Genomic DNA, 23,090 nt, shown 5'->3' with positions numbered 1-23,090 from the left:
TTGAAGCAAGGGAACAGCCGGAGCGTCCGCTCTCGTGCCAGGGATCACTGCTGATTGTAACAGAAATTCTTTGACATTGTTACCGTTAATCTTGCAAATACGATTTTAAATAGAACTTTTGTTCCGATGACTCATCGCTTTTACTAAACGCTAGACTAAAGGTTAAAATTTCAATAAAAACTTTCTTTATCAATTTGTTGTCTACATTCATAATAAATTGCATTCATATTTCTAAAATCTAATACTTTTGACCTTTAAAGAGTGTTTCCTCGTTTGAATGTAAGTTAAGAAAGCAGCTGCTAAATTTATCGTCATTATAAATCGAGGTTGTAAGACCAAAGGGCGGACTTAAAATATGTATTGTTACACTATTATTTTTCATAGTCATTGAGTATTTGTTTCTTTAACCGTCGGTACTAACGACCGGCCGTTTTGTTATACATATTACATAATATTATAACCTATTAAGGTGGGTTTATTGTTCTTATAATATGATGAATGCATGAACTACGGTAGCGTAGCGAGTTATCATTTCTCATATTGTTATGACTTTAACAAAATATTTTGGTCTATATACTTACCTGGTTCCTCGTTTGTTTCAGTGAATTAACAACGTTTCATATTATCTTTTATTTCATAACAAAATATTATTCGAATTAAAAGGAGAGCTTGTACCTAGGTAATGTTAGTATACAATACTTTGAACGATGCACTACAATCTCAGCGTACGATATTACACAACCCAAACATCATTTACTTGAGAACACGTAAAAGCATCCAGATTATACCTATATCGACAAATGACGTAGGGAATTCATCTCTATTGAAATATCATGATGCTATGTTGCCAACGGGCGGAGTTTGGCCGGTGCCAAGTATGGCGGGCGCGTTAATGTACCGTCCAAGCTTCACAAAATGCTCTTATTGTCCGTCTAGCCATTAGTTGATCTATGTGGACACACACGGTGCATTGCGAAATGTCAATCTGTATGTAATGATTAAAATTGCTGCATATCCAATTCGAATATGATTTGACGGCATCTCGTCTCGCTCACGAATCTTGCCAAACTTTTACATCAGCATTGTTTATTTGTTTTGTTTTATAGGTCGGTATAACGTGTTCCGTAAATTTGAAATATAACACGTTAGTTAACTAAATTTTATTACCGTATATTTCCAGTAGGCATGTTATCGCATAGTAATTAATTAGTAAAATGCTAATAGAGGAACTAACATTTATAAAGGTTGATTATCTAAATGTCATTTATCAATGTGTGAATTAGCCTTGCAATTGAATAAACTAATCTTAAGTACAATTACGAATTATTTATTAAATGTGACATTTACATTACTGCGCAATAAAAACGCGTAAATCATTTTTTAATTATAAAAATTAAAATGTAAAACAAATGACGGCAAAAACAGTTGGATATTTATAAGTGGCTCGAAAAGTTTAAGCTAGTCTCTGACTCAGACTTATCTATTAATTCATCATTCAACCTTTTATTACAACTAACGTGCTCGCAATACTAATTTATAAGAACACACACGTTGTCTGTATCGATCTGCGAGACATTATAATCCGGTAGGTATTTTGTATTAGTGATTTTCCTCGTTGTAAATTGGTATTCGCAATAAATTTCTTTTAAATCTTTATGCAAGGTGAATTGGAATACTTAGTTAGTTTTTTGTCTAAATAAATAGTTCAATTTAAAATGCAAACGGTTACATTTTTAGAAGTGATACGACTGAAACAGTAAAACGTGTTGCTTTTTTAAATAAAAGATTACAGTAGAAAATCCTTTGTATAAATGTTCGTAACATGGAATTCAATAAAGCATTAAAATTAAGTGTATTCAGTTCGCGGGAGGAAGCAGTTCAAATCAGATGCTCGGATTAAGATAGGATAACACAACTTATAATGATATGTATGTACGTGAGAAGGGCCCGCCATGTTTTATTTATCTTCTCTCGTGATACAGTCGTGCCGTGAGATCGCTCGCCACGTTTTTTGCCCCGGTCCTGTCTGTATTGAGACGTCTCCGTATGCCTGTCCCTACAACCGACATGACGGGGACACTTATTTTTCAATGTTTTTTAGTCTTTAACAAGCAGTGTTTCACGTTTTTCCTGCTATTAGAATCAGTAGTACGGTAACACGCAGTTTTTGTCAAGACGATTCGTCCAATCATCTACCTACTAGGTACGAGTACAATGCGTATAAATTATACATAAGTCTTTAGAAAAACATTTTTCATCAAACGACCTTCGTATCGAGACATCTGCAAGGGGATATTAAAAATCCATTCATCACGCCAACAAAAAATAGGAATTCAGATTCACACTCAAATACGGCGACTGCAAAATCTTGAGAGACGAAGAGGTATGTGTATCCCACCCTCGCCCGGCCTCGCCGGGAGACGCCTCCCTTTTGACAGGAAATGATTGTCTAATATTAGCTTTGTTATAAGGCTCCTCTATTGGGATTCGAGCACACCTTTTAGACGTTTCGATATAACGTCGGATCGATTACACGTAGGTATTCGCAATATCAAAATAGCATTAAGGAAGATCACACAAATTAACGTCGTTACGACTTTCAACAATTTACTAGATATATCGCTCGAAAATAACACTAAATTAAACAAAGAATGTCGGGTCAATGGCCTCGTCTAGTCGATGGCATCTCAATTTTTTATACACCCCCGATTATCAACAAAAGTCGTCGCATGTATCGGAATGAACTTCAGAGTTTTATTTTGAATACAATTTATTGGTCGGACGTCTATTTCGACTGTGCTTTCGTCAACACCGGGAAGCGTTTGGGCTCGAATAGACGACACTTTGAATAGTAGCTTCGAGACGCGGAGTGGGTATCTGCCGCTGACAGATTTGTGGAATACACGTATCCGACACGCCACCGGAAGGTTTTTGAGGCCATAAATCTCCTTTATTACATAGTAATATGGCATTATTATGAAAAATCCCGCACGTTGTTTAAAAGAGATATTTTTTGTTTTAATCAAATTTCATCTGGAATACGATAGGGCATTTTCGACGGAATATTTTTGTCGAAATTGCAATAACTGAAACTCGCATATTGCGCGATTCGCGTGTAGATAACAGAAATAATGGGGTTCAAAAATGAAATTAATTCCAGGTTGATGATTTCAAATTGAAAAGTCACATCGGCTCGCGCCATAATTCATGATCCTGAAACGTGTCCGGGCGGCTGTGTCGGACGACAATAGGGTTGCCGCTATTGTGTTTGCGATACGTTCCGTTGTTGTCCTAGATACAAATTGGAAAACATCCTTTCGCTAATAGCATTGTCTCGATTCTGCTCGATGAGTTAGAGTCGTGACGACACGAAATCAACGACGGCGTAAATAACCCTATTTCTAAGTTTTTAGTGGAATGTCGGAGTTTTAAAACTTACCGGAACTTAAACAAACTGAACTTAAAAAGTTCGGAGCTTAATAATTATTTAATTGTTGTTTAACATCACTATATATTATTCAGAATAGAGAATAAAGGGAATCGTTCGTTAATCGTCAAAAATAAGCTTTTCAAAAATAAAACAAATTTTATTAAAATAACCAATATTAAATAATATAAATAATATAATATAAATAATATGCGAGTAAGTGACTTTCGTTCAACCCTACTCCGTTCATTTTCACAGTACTTTGTCGGGCGACTCTTCCGCTTCACCACACACTCTATCTCTAGAGGTAGAGCATCAATTTTAATACATTTACCTTTAGCCTTTTATATATACCTATAATATATTTTATATACCTTCATAATCTCGTTTCCTAAATATTTAATTCGTAAGAAAATTTTAAAATATAACATAATAATTAATAATCAAATATTGTTCAGCCCTGTTTCAAGCGCTCACCAAATATAAGTTTTCACAGCTCTTTGTCTACCTCTGAAACGTTGAAGTTCTATAATAATATAATCTGTTTCATCATATTACTATAAAATTTTTAGATGCGTAAATTTCTACAGCGAGTATAATTATAAAAGTAGTTCTAGGACAAAAAGAAGCTCCACATATCGAAACTGAATTAAACATGTTTAATGCAATGTTCACATAATTCCATAGGTTTTAAAATAGTATGTAATTTTGCACTTGCAAAGGCAATGTAAAAACAAAGTTTTATATGTAAATACTGGTCGGTAGCAGGCCTCATGTTTAATGCAGCCGCTTGTCATGAACATTTGTCGGTCGCAGTAATTCAAACCTTCCCACTTTTATATCACTATAGATAGATAAATTAAAATTTTTCAGCTTATCACTAGTAATGGAAACACAGAAAATATAATGATACTGTATATTAGATCGTTGGTTTTTTTGAGGAAAATCAAAGTATTGATGGCGATTTTTATGGGTAGGTACATTTTTTCTTATTTTTCCTCGTAATTTTTTTTTCATGCGACTCTTTTTAAATGAACTTCTTAGCCTAAATATACAATTATTTATAAGCATTTCTTACTTATCTATAAAATCTACTAAAAAATATATGAGTTAAATAAAATTTAAAAGTTAAACTATTAAGAAAATTAAATTGGCTTCTAAAACTTGATGGTTTTCATTAAATGAATGAGTATTATGAACACATAAGTCATCAGCCCAAATATGAAGTGCTATCCCAATTTATTTAATTTAGCAAATAGTAATTAGCATAATAATAACATAATAATTAATCGCCATGCCGTCTTTGGTCAAACACAAAAAATAATTCATTTTAATAAAGTATTACGATTTTATTTCGTAAGCTACCGTATTAAATTAATTACGACTAAACCTTTTTAATAACCTCGGTGACGTTGAAAAATAAAGCTAGCGTTACATGTTAATCCTACTAATTATTGCTACGAGTTAATTAGAAAAAACATCGTAAATCATTTAATCCACGACTCTCAGCTATGTAAAGCTAAGTTGCCAAGGAAATACAATGGGTGTATGTATATCCTTATCCGATGGCCTTTTTCGACTACAGTTAGAAAGAGAAACAAGGTTTCTCACACACATATACGAAAGCCGAGCCCGTAATTTGCCTGCACGAAAATTTGATAATAAATCATAATAGTTTTAGACAGACTTGGGGTAAAAAATGAACCGAATTGGAAAGTGAATTGTAAGGCACAGCGAGGTTGGCCTGTTATTAGAGCAATTATGTTACAGTAGCACCTCGTTAAGTCGAACCTCGATAAGTCAAAAACCTCCAAATCTCGAAAAAATGTCTTGTTCCCTTCCCTTCAAACCCGAAAACCTCCGTAACTTGAAATTTTGGCCCTCTGTTAGTCGAAATAATCACCGAGTCCCTTCAAGCCATTTTGGTACATATTTTCACTCTATAACTCGAAAAATTAAATTTGACCTCTGTATCTCGAACATGGCAACATTTTATTTTACAATCTTTATAACTTGATCATTTGGACTTTAACAACTTGCCGATAGTGCAGTACACTATAATTGTTTCTTAGAAAACATTTTAGGAGTATGCGATAATAAATTTATGACTCACGTAAACACGTGTTTGCATAAAGTAGGTATCTGATGACGAAATTATCGATTCAGTAGCTCAGAAAACCGATACTAATGATTAAGATGACATAGAAGACGTGAATAGTACATGCGCTCCATGCGTTTCCATCAAAGAGGCAAGAACCGCATTGAATACCTTACGAAATTTTATAGAGCAAACCAGTATCTCTGAAGAAGAAGAATTTTCTGTTCTTTATATAGATTAGACAATGCTAGAGAACAACCAAATTATATAAAGCAAAAAAAATACTGACTTTTTTAATGCCATATTTTTTATTTTTTTAAATGATTTGAAATAATGTTGATTTTTATTAAATAAAAACATGTTTGTCACCTCTGCAAGTTGAATTTTAATGTACTTTACCTCTCTAACTCAAAATTTATAAGAATAAACCTCAAACTCTTTATGTCGAATCAAAATCCGCCTAAGTCGAAATCCTCCTTAAGTTGAAAACTCTATAACTCGAATTTTTTGGCGTCTCCCTTGATATTCGACTTATAGAGGTGCTACTGTATTATGTTTGGCGTATCTAATCCGAAAAACTAAATTGGAGTCGCTCGCTGCCGGCGAACGCCCAATAGGTTCAATCATTTCTAGTTGTGGGTCGCACGAAATTCGTTGCGGAAGCAATAAGAAACACGAAAACTTCGACCAAATTACACGTAACCTAAGAAAACTATCGATCCACAAAAACTGGGGTGCTATCGAGAACTCTTTCGAGACCCTCATTTCGCTACGGTTCATAGTTTCGGACAAATTAAAAAGGGAGCTTCGATGCTGTACATATTTCAAAGTTCACATTTCATAACAACCCCGTTGCCCTTTAATATCCCTCACTCGACTCATATATCATTCGGTATGACCGTAATTGTAGTGATGGATTCGACTTCATTAGAATAAAACGCTTATAGGCGACGAGAAAAAGTTCACTATGGGCTGCATAAGTAACGGCAAATAAGAACACTGTATGAACGATTGCCTCTTTCACAATTTGTATCTTTAGCATACATTGCTCGCGAAACAGGTTTTTCTCCTATGTTATGAACACTTTTGTGTTTTCAAAACGCGTCGTCCTTTTGTATTATCTAAATATCAAATATGAATACCAAATAAGGGTTGGGACAAAAGAAAAACTGGCATGCTTTTAATTTATGCGTAAACGAGTACATGAAAACGTAATAATAGGAGCGTGTTTGGTAAATATATTATTGTAATAACTCTCTTGGGATACTTCAAAGTTGCCAGGGTCTATTTTCTAAAATTTCACGGTAGATACATCATTCGGCAGTCGTGGAAAATTGTTAACATCTTCATTATGTCCGCTGAGTGCCTTTTGGTTTGGATAATTGTGATGTTATTTTATTTGTCCAATTACCACCAGCTTGACCACTGGTTATTGTAAATTTAGATAAATCATTATTATTAGATACTATTCCATCTGTTACTATGTTTGTATATACTGATTACTGGTACATAATCATGCTCTACTTACTACAAGCATTACATAGTTTCTTTCATTTATTTTCTTTCTTGTATTCAATGACCATATTGTTTACCAATTTTTAACAAAGCAATATTTATGATGTTGACAGTAAGATAAAGTTGCAATAAATTAATTTTTATTAATTCTATTCAACTTTTGTTTATGGATCTGCAGTGCATTTGCTTCACGGCACTATCGTTTTAATTATTGTTTTTTGCTGATAATTCCATGTTTAACATTATTTCTATGATTTATGGTTATTACCGGTATCTATCCGTTTTGTAAGTAGATTATTGATTTGTTTTTAGTGATATTTACACTTTATTACTTTAACATTGTTGCAAATATTATGTTCTCCTCATTTCTTCTACTTTGATTATTTATTATTGTTGATGTCTGAAGCTCTTGGCTTAAAACTGATCTTTAAAATTATTTTTAAACTTACGTTTATATTCATTAGAAGCACAAAACTCACATCAAATCAATATACAATTGTACAGTGTGTTAAACATACGGTTAATAATATTAAATTGAAATATTATGTATAACTCTACATACAAAAAGTGACGTAAAATTTATTTTTTGTCTAATAAAAAATATTACACGAAACATGGACGTCATGATGTCAGCTCGCACGTCATATCGGTTGTTATGATTTCAATGTTAATGTTATGCTGGAGCTTAGACTCAACAAATGTCTATTATATTGAACTTGACATAGGTTCCTCATTGCACTGACCTACTTATCTCTTTCCAAACACAGCTGACCTGCAATATCTAAGCTAATGAACCGATACTGTCAGGTCAAATGATAAGGAGACGATGACTTTAGTTTTTCTCTCCCTTAAGATAACGAGCTAGCAATATTTTATTTTACGACATTCGAATTTGTAAACACGATGTATGATTCACTTGATGTATTTAGCATTTTAGTACAACTTTATTAATGTTCCTTTATTTTTGTTTCAGGTAAGGTTCGACAATTGGTACAGACAGCTCTATCGTATTATGTAATTGAAAATCTTTTAAATAAGTAAGTTAAATCAAGAAATTTTATGTCCTACATCTCATGCCTTCATTATCTTAAAGAAGTATCTGAAGGAGTTTAATCATTTAATTGCTTAACAACACCTCCTTGGCTCACATACATCATGAATGTTAAATAAGAGATCATTCATTTGATTCCAATCGCAGAAACGAGGACGCATCTCTACAACGTTTTCCGCCCATCCGTAGCAACGATGCATTCACACGCATTTGGATAATCTCTCATGTGATCGGCTACATAGGCGCGTGTACACTCAATCATAACCGGCCATTTTGTAAAACCGATACTCACTTCACATTCTCTTTTGCAGTTAGGCATCATTTCGTTTGGCCACGCTAAAAGCACGCTGCATGTTCGCACTCCCACCCGTAACAACACAAGCGCGTAGCGCGTATGATTCATGAAGCTTCGTCTGTGAGAGTGCCCGCACGTTCGCGCTCGGCTGGAAAGTGTCAGTGTAGTTGTGACTATCGCACGGAGCGGCTGCGGGTGTGTGCGTGCCCACTCATGGCAGCGGACTATGACGGCTCGTAGATTTGACAGCTAGCTCAATGCGGGTTCAGACGTTCATTAAACGACCACCGTAATTTCGTGAAATAGTTGACAGTTTACGTACAAATAAAGTTACGTTCGCGGTGAGCTTTACGCGGTGCAGCGCGAATTTTGTGAACGAAGATTTTCGCGCGCTCTTGAACTTGACGTGTTATTATGATAGAAATTGAATTGATTTGTGACATTTCCGTTCGTACTTACTTATCATGTTCGCAATTAGATACGCTTCGTCGGAAATCAGTCTGAGGGGCATTGGTATGAATAAAATATTACCCGCGGTTTGGTGGTCCCAACTAGGCAGAATGATATCACTAACGTGCGAAAAATAAACTGGCCTGTAATGACCTTGTTTGAACTATACCAATTAATTATGGCGAAAAAGAGGTGATATTGGATTATTAAGTGTGATTCAGTTTATTGTGATGTAATTGTCGTTTTGTAAACTTTTCTTTTTGTGCAACTTTAACATTTGTTTTTATTAGTGACTTGAAGTTTTTTATGGCTTATTTTAAGTGAAATTTATTTGGAATCTCTGCAACATACGTACGCTTGGTGAGTTGAACATTTGAAATTGATAACTCTACTTCTAATAAGAACTTTGTTAACTTACATGATAATATATTTATCAATAAACTAACGGTCCGCCCCGGCTTCGCCCGTGGTACATATTTACGTTTTCTCTACATAAAAACCATCCTCGTACTTCAAGGAATATAATAAAAAAAGAATTATCGAAATCGGTTCAGCCGTTCTCGAGTTATGCGCTTACCAACACATTTTGCGATTCATTTTTATATATAGGTAAGACTAAGGTCATTACTTCATTTATAATTGAGTTAATTAATATTTTCAAATTAAATATTCAGCAAATAATAATCTAAATAATAAAGAAAAATCAGAAGAACATTAGAGTACGAGATATAAAGTAAATATCTATGTACTTATTAGGTACTTGTAAACTTACATTTAATATTATCTAGGTAAGTAGTAAAGTTTTACTTATCCTATTTTTATCCAAAAACCCAATACGTTTTCCAAATCATCCATCAACTCCAATATTATAATTCCGTCACTTAAGCTTTGCCTAAAAACAGGATAAATAATATATCACACATTTTGCTTTGTATATTTCTATAATATTAATTCACAAACAACAACAATATACGGAAAATACAACCAATTCACAAAATAAATTGTAGGACATTAAGTACGCGATGTTCCTATCAAAATTAATATAGACATTAAATTCGTATAAGTCTAATATTTCATTGTTTTCTTTCGTCGAAATTCCTTTTGTAGGAGTTGCCGAAGACAGGTACGGCAGGCCTGGTCATTTATCATGTGTGATCTGAAGTCATTTGAAGGACTAAATAGAGTCGTATCTCTTTGTTAGACGGGTGTTTAGCACCGCCTTTGAAAATGTCATTAATCAACTTTTTATGTTATTTTTTGGGTATGTAACTACTAACTAACGTATGGTGAATGGATTGCATTATTATTGTTATGTCGGAAAATTATATCAAATAATCAGTTATTTAATAATATTTTAGTGGTTTATTAAAATTATTTCTTGTTGAAAATATTTAAAAAAATGTAATTTGAAGATTTTTGCATGTGATTTAATGTATTCTATTTCATTTGGTACTTAGGAATATTCTTATAAATACCATACCACCATATGAACCATGTAAAGTCATATAATATATAGGTATCCAATCTATTTTTTATTCATAAAATATAATATTAATTTATAGCTAAGGAATTGTACTTTTAATTTTCCTTATTCAGAAGTTCAAAAGCTACACATATAAACATTATCGACCAAACTGTTTAGATTCACTTTCAAAATTATTAATATGATAAATAATTCATTTCAGGGGCCGAATACATATTATATTATGGAATATATACAGAAAAATTACAATTCATATAAGAATTGTAAATTTCATTGAATATTCAACGAGTTGTGTTATAATAATTATGAGTTTAATTTAATACCTAAGACTTATTGTACAGGCAACTCTATCGTATTTCATTGAGCCAAAAGAATATATTATTTATTATATTTCGCAAGTTTTTCCTATCTACAACCAGAAGATAAAGTTTGTACGTATTTCTTTATATTCACTATATAAGTAATGATCGTAATTTTGATACTCGTTTATTAATATGGTAGAGCGTTGCATTTTGCACACCTCTTTAAATACCTACTAAAATATTTAATGTTGGAATGCTACATAACAAACTCACAATAAGTATAAATAAAAATAAATACTTAGTATTATCACATGAGTATCACATTCATAAACGTATTGTATTTATCTATACAAATACTATAAAGCTGAAGAGTTTGTTTGTTTATTTGAACGCGCTAATCTCGGGAACTACTGATCCGATTTGAAAAATCCTTTCGGTGTTAGATAGCTCATTTATCGAGGAAGGCTATAGGCTATATATCATCACGCTAAGAGTTAAGACCAACAGGAGTGAAGTCACGTGGGTGAAACCGCGCGGAGCAGCTAGTCCATACTTAATATTATAAATGCGAAAGTAACTCTGTCTGTCTGTCTGTTACTCAATCACGCCTAAACTACTGAACCAATTTTCATGAAATTTGGTATGGAGATAATTTGATACCCGAGAAAGGACATAGGCTACTTTTTATTGCGAAATATGTACCACGGGCGAAGCCGGGGCGGACCGCTAGTATTATATATAAGATTGCAAAATGGAAATTGGTATATTATTTTCTATATTATATTTTCTAAGATTACATTTATATAAAACACATTCAACAAATCTTACTAATTTTGTTATATAGTTGTCTAAAATCACTTTCCTAATATCTACGAATGATTGAAAATAACTGAAAGCACATTAATATATTTTAGACATATTGCAATACAACTTGCAAAACCTCGGCTTGAAACCTTGAAGATATCATAATAATATTTATATTTGACAGGACATTCATAAATTAAACTAGTTGTTTATATTTAACAAATGATTATAATTCTTACAATGATAAATTTAGATTGAAGCACGACTCTATGATTACCACTTGTAGAGAATATTAAAATGACTAGATCATTTATAATAGAAACTATCAATATAATTAAGTGTATTTGAAGTCAATATTATATTCATTTTATGCAAATAATATAAATTATTTCATTAATTAAGTTGAAGAGTTTCGCTTATAGTAAATTCTATAACATTTACAACGTTTTAGTCCATGTAAAACATCAAATCGTTAAAATTAAAGTTTTGTACAATCATATTATAACGTACGTAGAGGTATTTGAACTAGATTTTCTAACACAAAAAATAGAGTAAAATTTCATCCAACTTTTAAAATTTTATCTACCATAAGCCAAAAAGCACAAGCCATTAACTGCAATAAAACATCAATCTAGCATCGTAGATAATTCATATGCATTGCATTCTGAAAAAAAGCTTCATTACATATATAATTTGTTATGTACAATGGTCGGTATCTAGTGGCTATTACTCTAACGGTACTTTCACCGCTATCATGCTGACCATCAGATGGTCTGCTTTTTGACTGCCTTAATAAAGCGAGCATGTAAGATTTTAATGTGTAGCAAGAGATTTGGTTGATGCGATAATATGCCGTGACTGCAATCACGACTTTCTATGTTAGAGAAATCATGACGGCGTTTTTGATAAATTCGGCACGCCCTTACAACCTTACAATTGTATCATGTACTGGATTTTTATGCTATTTTGAAATTACGTTACCTAATATGGACCATATATAGTGTAAAGAGACTGTTATGAGATTGTAGATAGATGATATTAGAATTAAACCTACAATTTTTTACAAATATACTGAAACGACGATGAATCTTAAAATGTAAACATAAAAAAAACAAATTGAGATTTATTGTTACCATTTTCAAGACGATACCAGATGAAAATAACCTATAAATTTCAGTGAAAATGTATAATAAATAAAATTACAAATCATCTACATCGTATGTACCTACATGTGTTTCTAAAACAAAAACTTACTACTTAACAATAAACATACCTATTACCTAATTATACTGAAGATATTCAACTTTAGATAACAATTTAACAAAAATTGCATACCTTAGTTGTGTACGATTCCAAACAAAGTGCAAAAAATCACTTGATAAATAAAATATATGAACGTCTCACTTTTCCATTACAATTTTCTAAAATCTACACTAGTTCTAATATAATTATCTATTGCTATTTTTCTCAGTAATCAAGACCAAACCAGTATTAACACTTACGCAATAGTTCGTTCGTTGCTATCTGATTTGCTGTTATGCAAAACGTTATTGAAATGCCCTTTTCAAACGATAGATGGATCAATTATTTATTCACTACTAAAGGAGGTAACTAGAAATAAATGAGCCTTTTACGGAAAATATAATGAATTACGAAATTGGATAAATACCGCATTCTATAAATGGTATTCAACAATAAAAAAATATGCTAAACAATATATTCAAATGCGTTTTAAGTGATGAGATATGTCATCAAAAATTAAAAGGATCATTATGAATGTTCTACCAGAGATTATAAAACCTGGTAAATAGTTTATAAAGTGCCTACTTAATTATCTGTTACATTACTTTATGTAGAAAATATATTATGCTTTTTACTCCGGTTGGAAGGACCATTTATTTCTCACTGAAAATATTCCTGTGGCATAAGTATTTATAATGACATATATAATAAATATCTTAAACGTGTGAACGTAGGTATGTACAGACATAATAATATGTGATGACAACTTACATGCAACCGATAACATTTACAAAATACAAATATATAATCGCATAATCTATAGAAATGTCAAATCCTGTTTTCCTTATTCGTCGGATATATTCCATCTACCCAATTCAATTTCTTAAATATTATATTTGATCAAAACACAAACATTAATTTAGTAACAAAATTTCGTAATTAAACATACAAACAATTTAAACGACATTACTAATCTTCAATACAAAGTAAAACCGAATTGCTCGAGGCATTCATAATCGTTTTATAAGTTCTTCCATTTCAGAAATAATCAAACGGTATAATAATTGTTAAAACACAACTAAAATGATAACGCCCACCTCAGAGTCGCGTTAATTTAATATCATTTGTACGTGTCATCGGCTCCCACTAACGAAACAGTCGTCTCATTAAATATTTTAATTAACTTTCCATATTCATGTCCCATGTCAAAAGCTGTACGTTTAAAATTTGGGTTAAATTATTTAGAACTCTTTGTTATTCTGCCCACCAGAGACTAAAGAGCAGTAACAGCCCTTTTGTGATTTTTCGTTTTATTAGTGATTCTGAAAGCGGGTTTCTTAAGCTTTCTATTGAATTAACTTACTTATTTCTAAGACTATAAGAATGGTTTTTATTAAACAGTTTTCACTTACTGCAAACGAAAAAAATTAACAATTTGGCGTGATTTCCCAACTAAAATACAGTATAAATTATACTGCAGATTAAATTTTAAGGTTTCATAACTAAAATGCAGTAAGCAATATAATTTTACAGTTCTTTAGATAGTTTTATATTTCTGGAAAAAAATTAAAAAAAAAATTAATACGCAGTAAAATTTACCGCCATACAAGCTATTTTTACTGCAAATTAAGAAAATACAATTTAATGTCACGAACTCCCAACTAAAATGCAGTAAAATCAAAGCTTGTCGCATTTTAGTTGTGAATACTTAACATTCTTTTATCATTATAAACTGACTAACACGCAGTAAAATACAGCATTACTGCAGATTAGTTTGGATAGCATAATGACACAGATATGATTATTCCTAGCTAAAGTGCAGTTAGGGCGCTTGTGCACTACAAGGAATTTTACTGTCCGGCATTCCGATTTTTTACGGTCCGGTGTGGCATGAAAAAACCGATGAATTGCTTGTGCACCTGTCCGTCTTTACTCGGATCAGTGCGGTACAGTTCAAGGAAGTTTGGCGGTATAATGCTATCATAAATGATTGTTTTTGCATTTTACAAGAAACGAGTAAAAAATATAGAAGGTGAAATATTATATTATTTCGTTATAATAAAAAGTAAAGTTCCGTAAGAGATTTAAAATGCGTGTTTCACTTATTTATTTTAATCGGTGACGAGGAGCTAAAGCTATTCCCACTTGAACTTTAACTTACCAACACTTACTTAGATAATAATTATAGGTCACTGCTTGGTCAATGTATATAAAATAACAATACCGACTTCTCAAATCTCATTGCCAACTAAAAGAAAGTAAAACAAGAGCTTACTTTCAATTGGCATATGCAGTAAAAACAGTAAAATCCAAGCAAGTGGGCATTCGAAAACAATTATACCTACAGCGACTCGTAGACACATAAAACCATCCGGAATAGGGAAAAGTAAAATGTCGGACAGTAAAATTACGTCTAGTGCACAAGCTAGTATATAGATTAATGGCGTGCCATACCGGACCGTAAAAAATCGGAATGCCGGACCGTAAAATTCCTTGTAGTGGACAAACGCCCTTAATGTTTTAAATACTGCAACTGTGAACTAGCTATTTTTCTTACTGCACTAGTAAATTGAACACTTTTTTCTTAAAAAACTAACTAAAATGCAGTATTTTTTTGACCTTACTGCATGTTAGTTGGGTTTCTTGACAAAATAACTGATCCAAACGCAGTAATAGGGCTTTTTGCTGCATTTTACTAAGTTTAAAATGGTATTTTTTACAAAAAAGGCTATGCAGTAATAGGCACCAAAAAGAATAAATGGCCATAATAAATTCAGTTATTAAGATATATTTTTTTTTATTGCTTTAACGTGTGAACCTATGCCTTTACAACCTTTCTGCATTCAAATTTTTTTGCTTATCATTCTGTTGATTTTTTAAAATCAATTCTTAACTTTAAATGCGTTTTACTCGAAATCGTGATTTTGCTGTTACTGCACTTTAGTGTATGGTGGGCAGTATTGTGTAACTTGTAGACTTTATACTATGCTGCCTTTTGTTTAGATTTGGTAATTAATATATGAATTTGTATAAAAGATTTGTTATAAGAAAATAACATAACAGCCTTTTAAAATCTACTTCATATAAACTGTAGCAAAGATTTGTGTTGCTCTTAATTAAGACGTAAAATATTAACCGGTAGTGAATTGAGGAAGCAAATTCGATTTTAATAGTAGTTAGGTACATTGATTAAACGTTTTACATAAAAATGTTGTCCTTAAATAAATTCGAGCCACTAATAAACATCAATATCATAACTCATATCCGTTAATTTCGCCATAATTGCAAATTACACGTGTCAAAACATTACTGAATTCCGTGTTTTTTGCAAAGAGCCTTTAAAATAATGACTCGCCATGCTGGAACGGAAAGCGAATTACGTTACGTTGATAAATTATCACTAAATAAAGATAATCGGCCGCGGATTGCCGGTTTGACATGAGAAGTCGGGGATATTAATGTGTATTATAGGTCTCGGGACACCCGCTCGTTTGTAAAGCGAATTTGTAAAATTATCGGTCGAGCGTTTTGAATATTAATCTTGACGTCGGCCTGATGTATCGAACTTTTTAAACTCGTTCTGAATCGATATAGATTATTATAAAGGTGCCGTTTTTAGACGCTCCGGGAATATAATAGTGCTGATTAAATTCTTAAAGAAATAAAGAAATTGCCTGTTAACATGAAAAGGTTAATAAATAAAGTTATGAAATATATTACAAGTGATATTGTAATCATTTCAACTTTATTTTATATCTAGGTATTTGGATTGTTCTATCCTGTGTTGCTCACAAATATTGTAGCTATGAAAATATAAGAATAGCGTTTTGAATTAGAATCTAAATAAAAACTTATATACCTAGATATTCTAGTTAAAAAATGAATATTATATATGTATACAATATAGTAAAGTATATTTAATTAATATATATAGATTATTAGTTACAACAAAGGACTTAAAAAAAATTAAGTTTCATAGAAAGTAATTTAAACACTGTTTTGTATGAAAAATCAGAATCAATCGCTTCCTTTATTATATAGGTAGAGCTTTTACTCAAGCTAAGCTTTTGCTTTGCAGTTCCTACAAATACTAACATTCAATGTACCCAGCATTTAATTATGAAACCTACTAAGACAGCAACAATACTTCTTAGCTTTAGGCATAGAAAGAAGTTATAGTTATCCATATTCAAAAGATTGAGACAGTTACTTCAGCAATGAGAACACCCAAAACTAAAACTGGAATTAAATTAGAATACAATAGATTGTAGTTAATTCTCGGAGAGATAACAGTAATATATTATAGCCACAGGCGAAATTCACTTTATAATCATGTCATAAACATTAGATAATTATATAACGGTTTTATTATAAATGTCTTGCATTCATTAATCGAAGTTGTCTCGAGGTGTTAGTTGCATTAAATCGTGCGACTATATGCTATTAATTATTGATGCATATATTTATTATATATATACTAGTAATATAAACGACTAATTGGATTAATGTTAATTTAGTTTTACGACAAGGAAGTTCTGGGTTGTTTAAAGACGAAAAATGTATTGGGATGTATCTACAAATAAATTTTTAAAGGCTATAATTTCCGAAAAGATGATTTTAAAATCAAAATTATTTAATTCTACCTAGGTAGAATTATGTGAAATTATCCATTGATATATTTTGAAGCTAGGTACCTACTAAGTGGAGCAGAGCTATTAAAAATATTGTTAAAAACATGTTATATGTGAAAATTGTATCTATTATAATTGCAAACTTGCAAGAAATTTTTAGGAAGTAGGTATCATTGATATTTTGCTTATTTAAATTTACGTATTTTAAGTCGCAAATTTAACTTTTGAACGAAGCTATACCTACATCTGCTCTCTGGGTTAATTTCTTACGAATTCATTCCAAAACCATGATGAATTCAATTGCATAATTCAAATACAAAAAAATCTATCCTCAATTTACAAAATGGCTATAAATCAATAATAAATATCGGTAATTTGGATGAGGGATCACAATCATACCTCAAATTATAGATTGAGAAAAATATAGGGGTTGAATGAAATTTTCTTAATAACATGTCAGAGTTCTTATTTTTTGCACTTTGGTCAAAAAATGGCGGTATGTTTTTTTCGGATGGAAGAAAATAAAAAAGTACACATTTTTTGTGAGTCGATTGATGAATGCAGCCTCTAATGGTGAATGACGAAGTCATCTTTATTTTGGATATTTTATAAAACGAAACTTTGGTCGGAGCGTGGAAAAAGAAGATAAAAGTGTACCTACCTACTTACATAATATATATTTTGGTATCAATGTGAAATTGAGAATTAAAGGTAAGTTAAGTTAAGCTAAGTTCGTAAGAGTGGACTAGTTTCAGAAACCCCTCCTTCTCTTGATTTTGGATTGCTGTCTTTCAAACCTGGTACTTGATCAGATTGTCGAATACTAATGGTGGTAAATGTTAAAATATGTACTTAATGACGTTTCAAAAGTGCTTCTAGAAGAAGTCTAATTGAATAAATAAATGTTTGAGTTTGAGTTTGTTTGAGTTTAATAAAAGGAAGAATTTATATACTTTTCCCATCATCGTGATTATTGGCGGCGGACTACGATGTGCTTCAAGAGTTTGTTAGAACACTGAAGATAAAAAAATATTTGTAAAATATGGAGCAGTAGGTATTGTCTATCAATTATTTATTGCACATTTAATTACGTAGCTTAAAATAGGAACAGAGGGAAAGAGAGAGAGAGCTTTTCTCAAAGGAATATACAGAAAATTAGGCTTTAAATCAAAATCTTTTGACAAAATCCATACTAATATTATAAATGCGAAAGTAACTCTGTCTGTCTGTCTGTTACTCAATCACGCCTAAACTACTGAACCAATTTGCATGAAATTTGGTATGGAGATATTTTGATACCCGAGAAAGGACATAGGCTACCTTTTATTGCGAAATATGTACCACGGGCGAAGCCGGGGCGGACCTCTAGTATTTAATAAAATTCATAACATATCTACACTTAATTTTGTTAAACATTTAACATTTTTGTTTTTTACAAATTAGGCTCGTACGATAATTAAACACCTTCAAATTAGTGTAAATTACACATAAGTTGTACACACAGTAAGTGCTCATTACAACAGGTGTCTAGCCGACATCGTCACAACTGTGTAAATACTGAGTAGTTAAACGTAAACACTGGTAAGTAATAATTTGTTTGATCTGCTTGTTCTCGATTATATTCTAATACTAATTGACTCAACAATTTTAATAAGTGTTGTAATTATTTGATATTGCGATATCTATTAGAGATGTTTATTTACACTTGCTTATTATAAATATTGAATGTAAAGCCCTGTTAAAACGTGGCAATGTAAGCATAATACCTACATGACCACTACCTATATAAAAATAATAAATGTCTAGATTAAAAAATAATTTTAATGCTTTTACTTATTAATAGGTAACTGTTTGTGGTAGCGATTTAAAACTTAATTAATTAATGTGATTTAAAGCTCTCCTTACGATTAGAAATTCTGTGGAAATTCTATTGATAAACTGAATTAAAAACAGGCGATTGATTTATTGGTTCATTTAAATCATTTAAACCAATATTTTGATTTTGTTCATATGAATTCTTAATTAAACAAACGACTTATATTTGTTGAATTTTTCAATATACTTAAATGGTTAAAAAAAACCTGACTAATTTTTGAAGACTATAAAATGTATCAATAAATATAATAAATCGTTGAAGATAAGGTAGAGAGCTCATTAACTCGATTTAAATCTTACAACAGATTTCGATCGATTCATAATTAATTAAGTAATCTGATTATAAACATGTTAGTATAGATATAAATTTGTTTAAATATGTCTCTATAATCTATACGTTTGTTTGTTTGAACGCGCTTATCTCAGGAGCTACTGGTCCGATTTGAAAAAGTCTTTAGGCGTCGGATAGCCCATTTATCGAGGAAGGCTATAAGCTATATATCTATACTCTAATATTATATCATTAGTCTAAGACAAACAGGAGCGAAGCAATGCGGGTAAAACCGCAGGGCACAGCTAGTACCTATTAAATATAGGTAGAGAGTAGAGACCATAAATAAAAATGCCAAGAATATTAGCATCAAGACGGGTTATAAATGAAAATAAAAATAATAGAATATAAAGTAGGTAATATATTAAATGTAGGTAGGTACAGCAGAGGTAGGTACCTAATGCTACCATAATTTCATGCTTCAACTGATGAAGATATGTATACGCATTAAATAGGTGTTAAAATGTTATGTATCTACCTACTACCTATTTCATTATACTTAAATATATACAATAATGATTATTTAAGCATGGCACCTAACTTATAAAATAACAATGTAGGTACCTACCTACCTACATATAGTTACAAAATTTTGCATGCAAACTTATATCTATATACAGGTTGTTTCCAAATCAAAAACTTCCACAGAACACATAGGTATGAATAGCATAAATTTCGTAATTTCGAATTTCAAATGCAACCAGCAATAGGCGTAGCTAGTGATGTGCCGTGTCGAGGTGTTCCCTCGATAACTGCGCCGTGGCACGCGATTCGCTCCGCCCAACACCACGCACGCAAGCCTTACTATGACTTTCGTATTATGAATTACTTTGGCCCGTAATATAGACAGGCATTATCAGGCTAATCTTCCCTTTCAAGAGCTCAATAATGATGTAAATTATGTTTTTTCATTTCGGGTAGAGTCGTCAGATAGTAATCTATTTAGAAATAAAAACACAGTTCATTGATGTATTTTAATAACTTAATTAATACTGAATCGAAATGTCTTATTGAAAAATTAGGCAAATTTAAGTAACATTGCGGAAAACATTGAAACAAATTATTCAGAGCGCTACCTTTCCAATATAAAGCACTCACAAATAAGCTTTATTTAAAAGTTGGAACCACTACAAATACCACTAACGAGATAGATACTCAAAACATTCACACATTCAGTATGTTAACAGAGCTGTTGCTATTTATGCACTCCGTTCAAGAATCTGGCCGCATTAATGCAATCTTAGCGTCTAATAAAATCCAAATGCAGAACTAACACTCTTGATAAACGGCGGCCATCATTGCACGGCACGGCCTATTATGAGAGCGTGACGTCACCGCCCCGCCCCCCGCCGCCCGCTTCAATCAAACCGGGAACCCTCGTCATGCCCCCACCCCACGATCCGCTTTACTGACTCCGCATTTTTCTCATAATAATAACGTCGAAAAAATCGCACAAAAAATCCTGACAGACGCACCGATTCCATTCTGTCCCATCCCTACGATCCTCGCTGATCCGCGCTTGCCATTTTTTAGACATAGACATAGACATAGACAGACATTTATTTACAATCAATAACACACACAACAACTGACAAAAATAATAACAAAACACAGAACATTACAAATAAAGCAATAAAAAAAAGAGAAATAAAAAAATAAAATAGAATAAAAAACAATAAATACATAGTTGTTATTATGTGCTATGGCTGTAAAATGGTTCTGGCTCAGCATATGTCATGAGTCAGTGGACTCATGACGCTGTTGATTCTGCCAGAACCCAGAAGGTAGATGGTAACATAAGAAGAGGAAACAATAAACAACAAAGTAAACGAATAATATTATGTAATATAGGTATAGGTATGATTTTTGTTATATAAAGAGTCGAATGTAAAAAAGAAGAAAGTTAGTGCATACATATATATAGGTATATAATATATGAAATTACATAAATAGGAATAGGATAGATAGTAAATAAACATTAATAAGAACAAAAGGTAACATAAATAAATGAAAGCTACATGAGAAATAAACAATAATAAAGGGGGAAATAATAATAGATACAAATGCTGCTTAAGAGGGAAGGGAATTCTGAAGTGATAAAAGATATTTTTTGAAGGCACGTCGGAAGCTAAATTTAGACTGCAGACATTTTATGGGAGGTGGTATATTGTTCCAGCATTTGGTTGCAGAGTATCTGAAACTCCCACGAAATGCTGCAGTTCTGTGTGCCGGGACTGACAACTCTTTGGTTACACCCCTGACCTCATTTCTGCTTGTTTGACTTCGCCACAATAATTTTGTATACAGATACTCGGGCGCTTTGTTCTTTACTATGTCAAACATCATACAGGCCAGAAAAAGATTTTGCCGGTTCTTAATTTTCAGGTGGTTGAGAGAATTGATGAAAGGAGTAACGTGACTACGATGTGGTATGTTTAAGCAGAAACGAGTACAGGCATTCTGTAACCTTTGGATAAGTCGCTGAGATCGTTCCAAGAGACAAGGGCCGTATACGGCTACACAATAGTTCAGCTTGGATAAAATTATTGCTTCACAAACTCGAATACGCAGATCGACACTGAGGAACTCTCGGATTTTATAAATTGTCTTGAGACGGAAAAAGCAATTGCTCACTATTTCCGTAACATGCTTCTCGAAGTTAAGGCCTCCATCGAAAACAACTCCTAAATTACGTGCAACAGCGACTTGCTCAAGTGGAGACGAATCAATTTTAAGGGAAGGACTGTACTTAGAAACGTAAGAAATCTGCTTTTTCGAACCAGTTATTAAAAATTTTGACTTGGAAGGATTAAGGCACAAAGAATTCCGCATTGACCATTCCGAGATTCGTTGAAGGTCATCATTAATGCTCTGAATGCAGTCTTGAACACAAAAACGGTTGATAGGGAGATATAATTGCAAGTCATCTGCATATAGGTGGTAATTACACTTTTTTAAACAATTTGTTATGTCCGCTGAGTACAAAATGAATAACAAAGGCCCCAAAATTGATCCCTGTGGAACTCCTCTTGTGACAGGATATAAGGCTGAGAAAACATTAGACCCATCAGATTTAGTAAGAACTACTTGTTGGCAGCGGCCATAAATATAAGAATAGAACCAGGACACGGAGTTCTCGTCAAAACCATAGAAAATTAATTTAGAAAGAAGAAGAGAAAAGTTGATGGAGTCGAATGCTCTGGAAAAATCAAGCAGGGCGATAATTGAAGCATGACCAGCATCTCGGGCAGTTAGAAGATTGTCCACGACATCAAGAAGGGCAGTGCTGGTACTACGTCGCTTTCGAAAGCCAGATTGATAGGCAGGAAAGATGTTAGAAGATTCACAGTACTTACTCACTTGAGCGTGGACAACCTTTTCGAGAATTTTGGAAATAAAAGGGAGGATACTGATAGGACGAAGATCTTTTACCGTTGAAGGATTATTCGTTTTGGGGATAGGGCGTATCAAAGCTGTTTTCCACTGAGAGGGGAAAACTGACGAGGCAAGGGATCTATTTATTATAGCTGTAATGGCACTAAGTGAATGCGGGAGCGTAAGGATTAACATATCTCTAGATATTCCA

The 23,090-nt window shown here is 32.4% G+C and overlaps 1 protein-coding gene across 6 annotated transcripts in view; it reads left to right on the top strand.

Annotated features, from left to right (window-relative positions):
- The window catches only part of LOC149908415 (homeotic protein antennapedia-like), a 165,836-nt gene that overhangs the window by 118,228 nt on the left and 24,518 nt on the right, over nt 1-23,090 (top strand). Inside the window, exon 1 of one of the 6 annotated variants that reach the window (XM_090101879.1) lies at nt 8,553-9,196. The exons of the other annotated variants lie outside the window; for them this stretch is intronic. The gene's annotated coding sequence lies outside the window, so the exon portion shown is untranslated. Of the gene's footprint in view, nt 1-8,552; nt 9,197-23,090 lie in introns of those variants that run through there. 6 annotated transcript variants of the gene reach the window in all.

This window comes from Colias eurytheme, chromosome 5 (assembly GCF_061535395.1).
Source record: "Colias eurytheme isolate Ceu_HAF_F1 chromosome 5, ilColEury1 Martin Lab GWU primary, whole genome shotgun sequence".
Lineage (NCBI taxonomy): Eukaryota > Metazoa > Arthropoda > Insecta > Lepidoptera > Pieridae > Colias > Colias eurytheme.
This window is presented reverse-complemented; position numbering and strand designations above follow the sequence as displayed.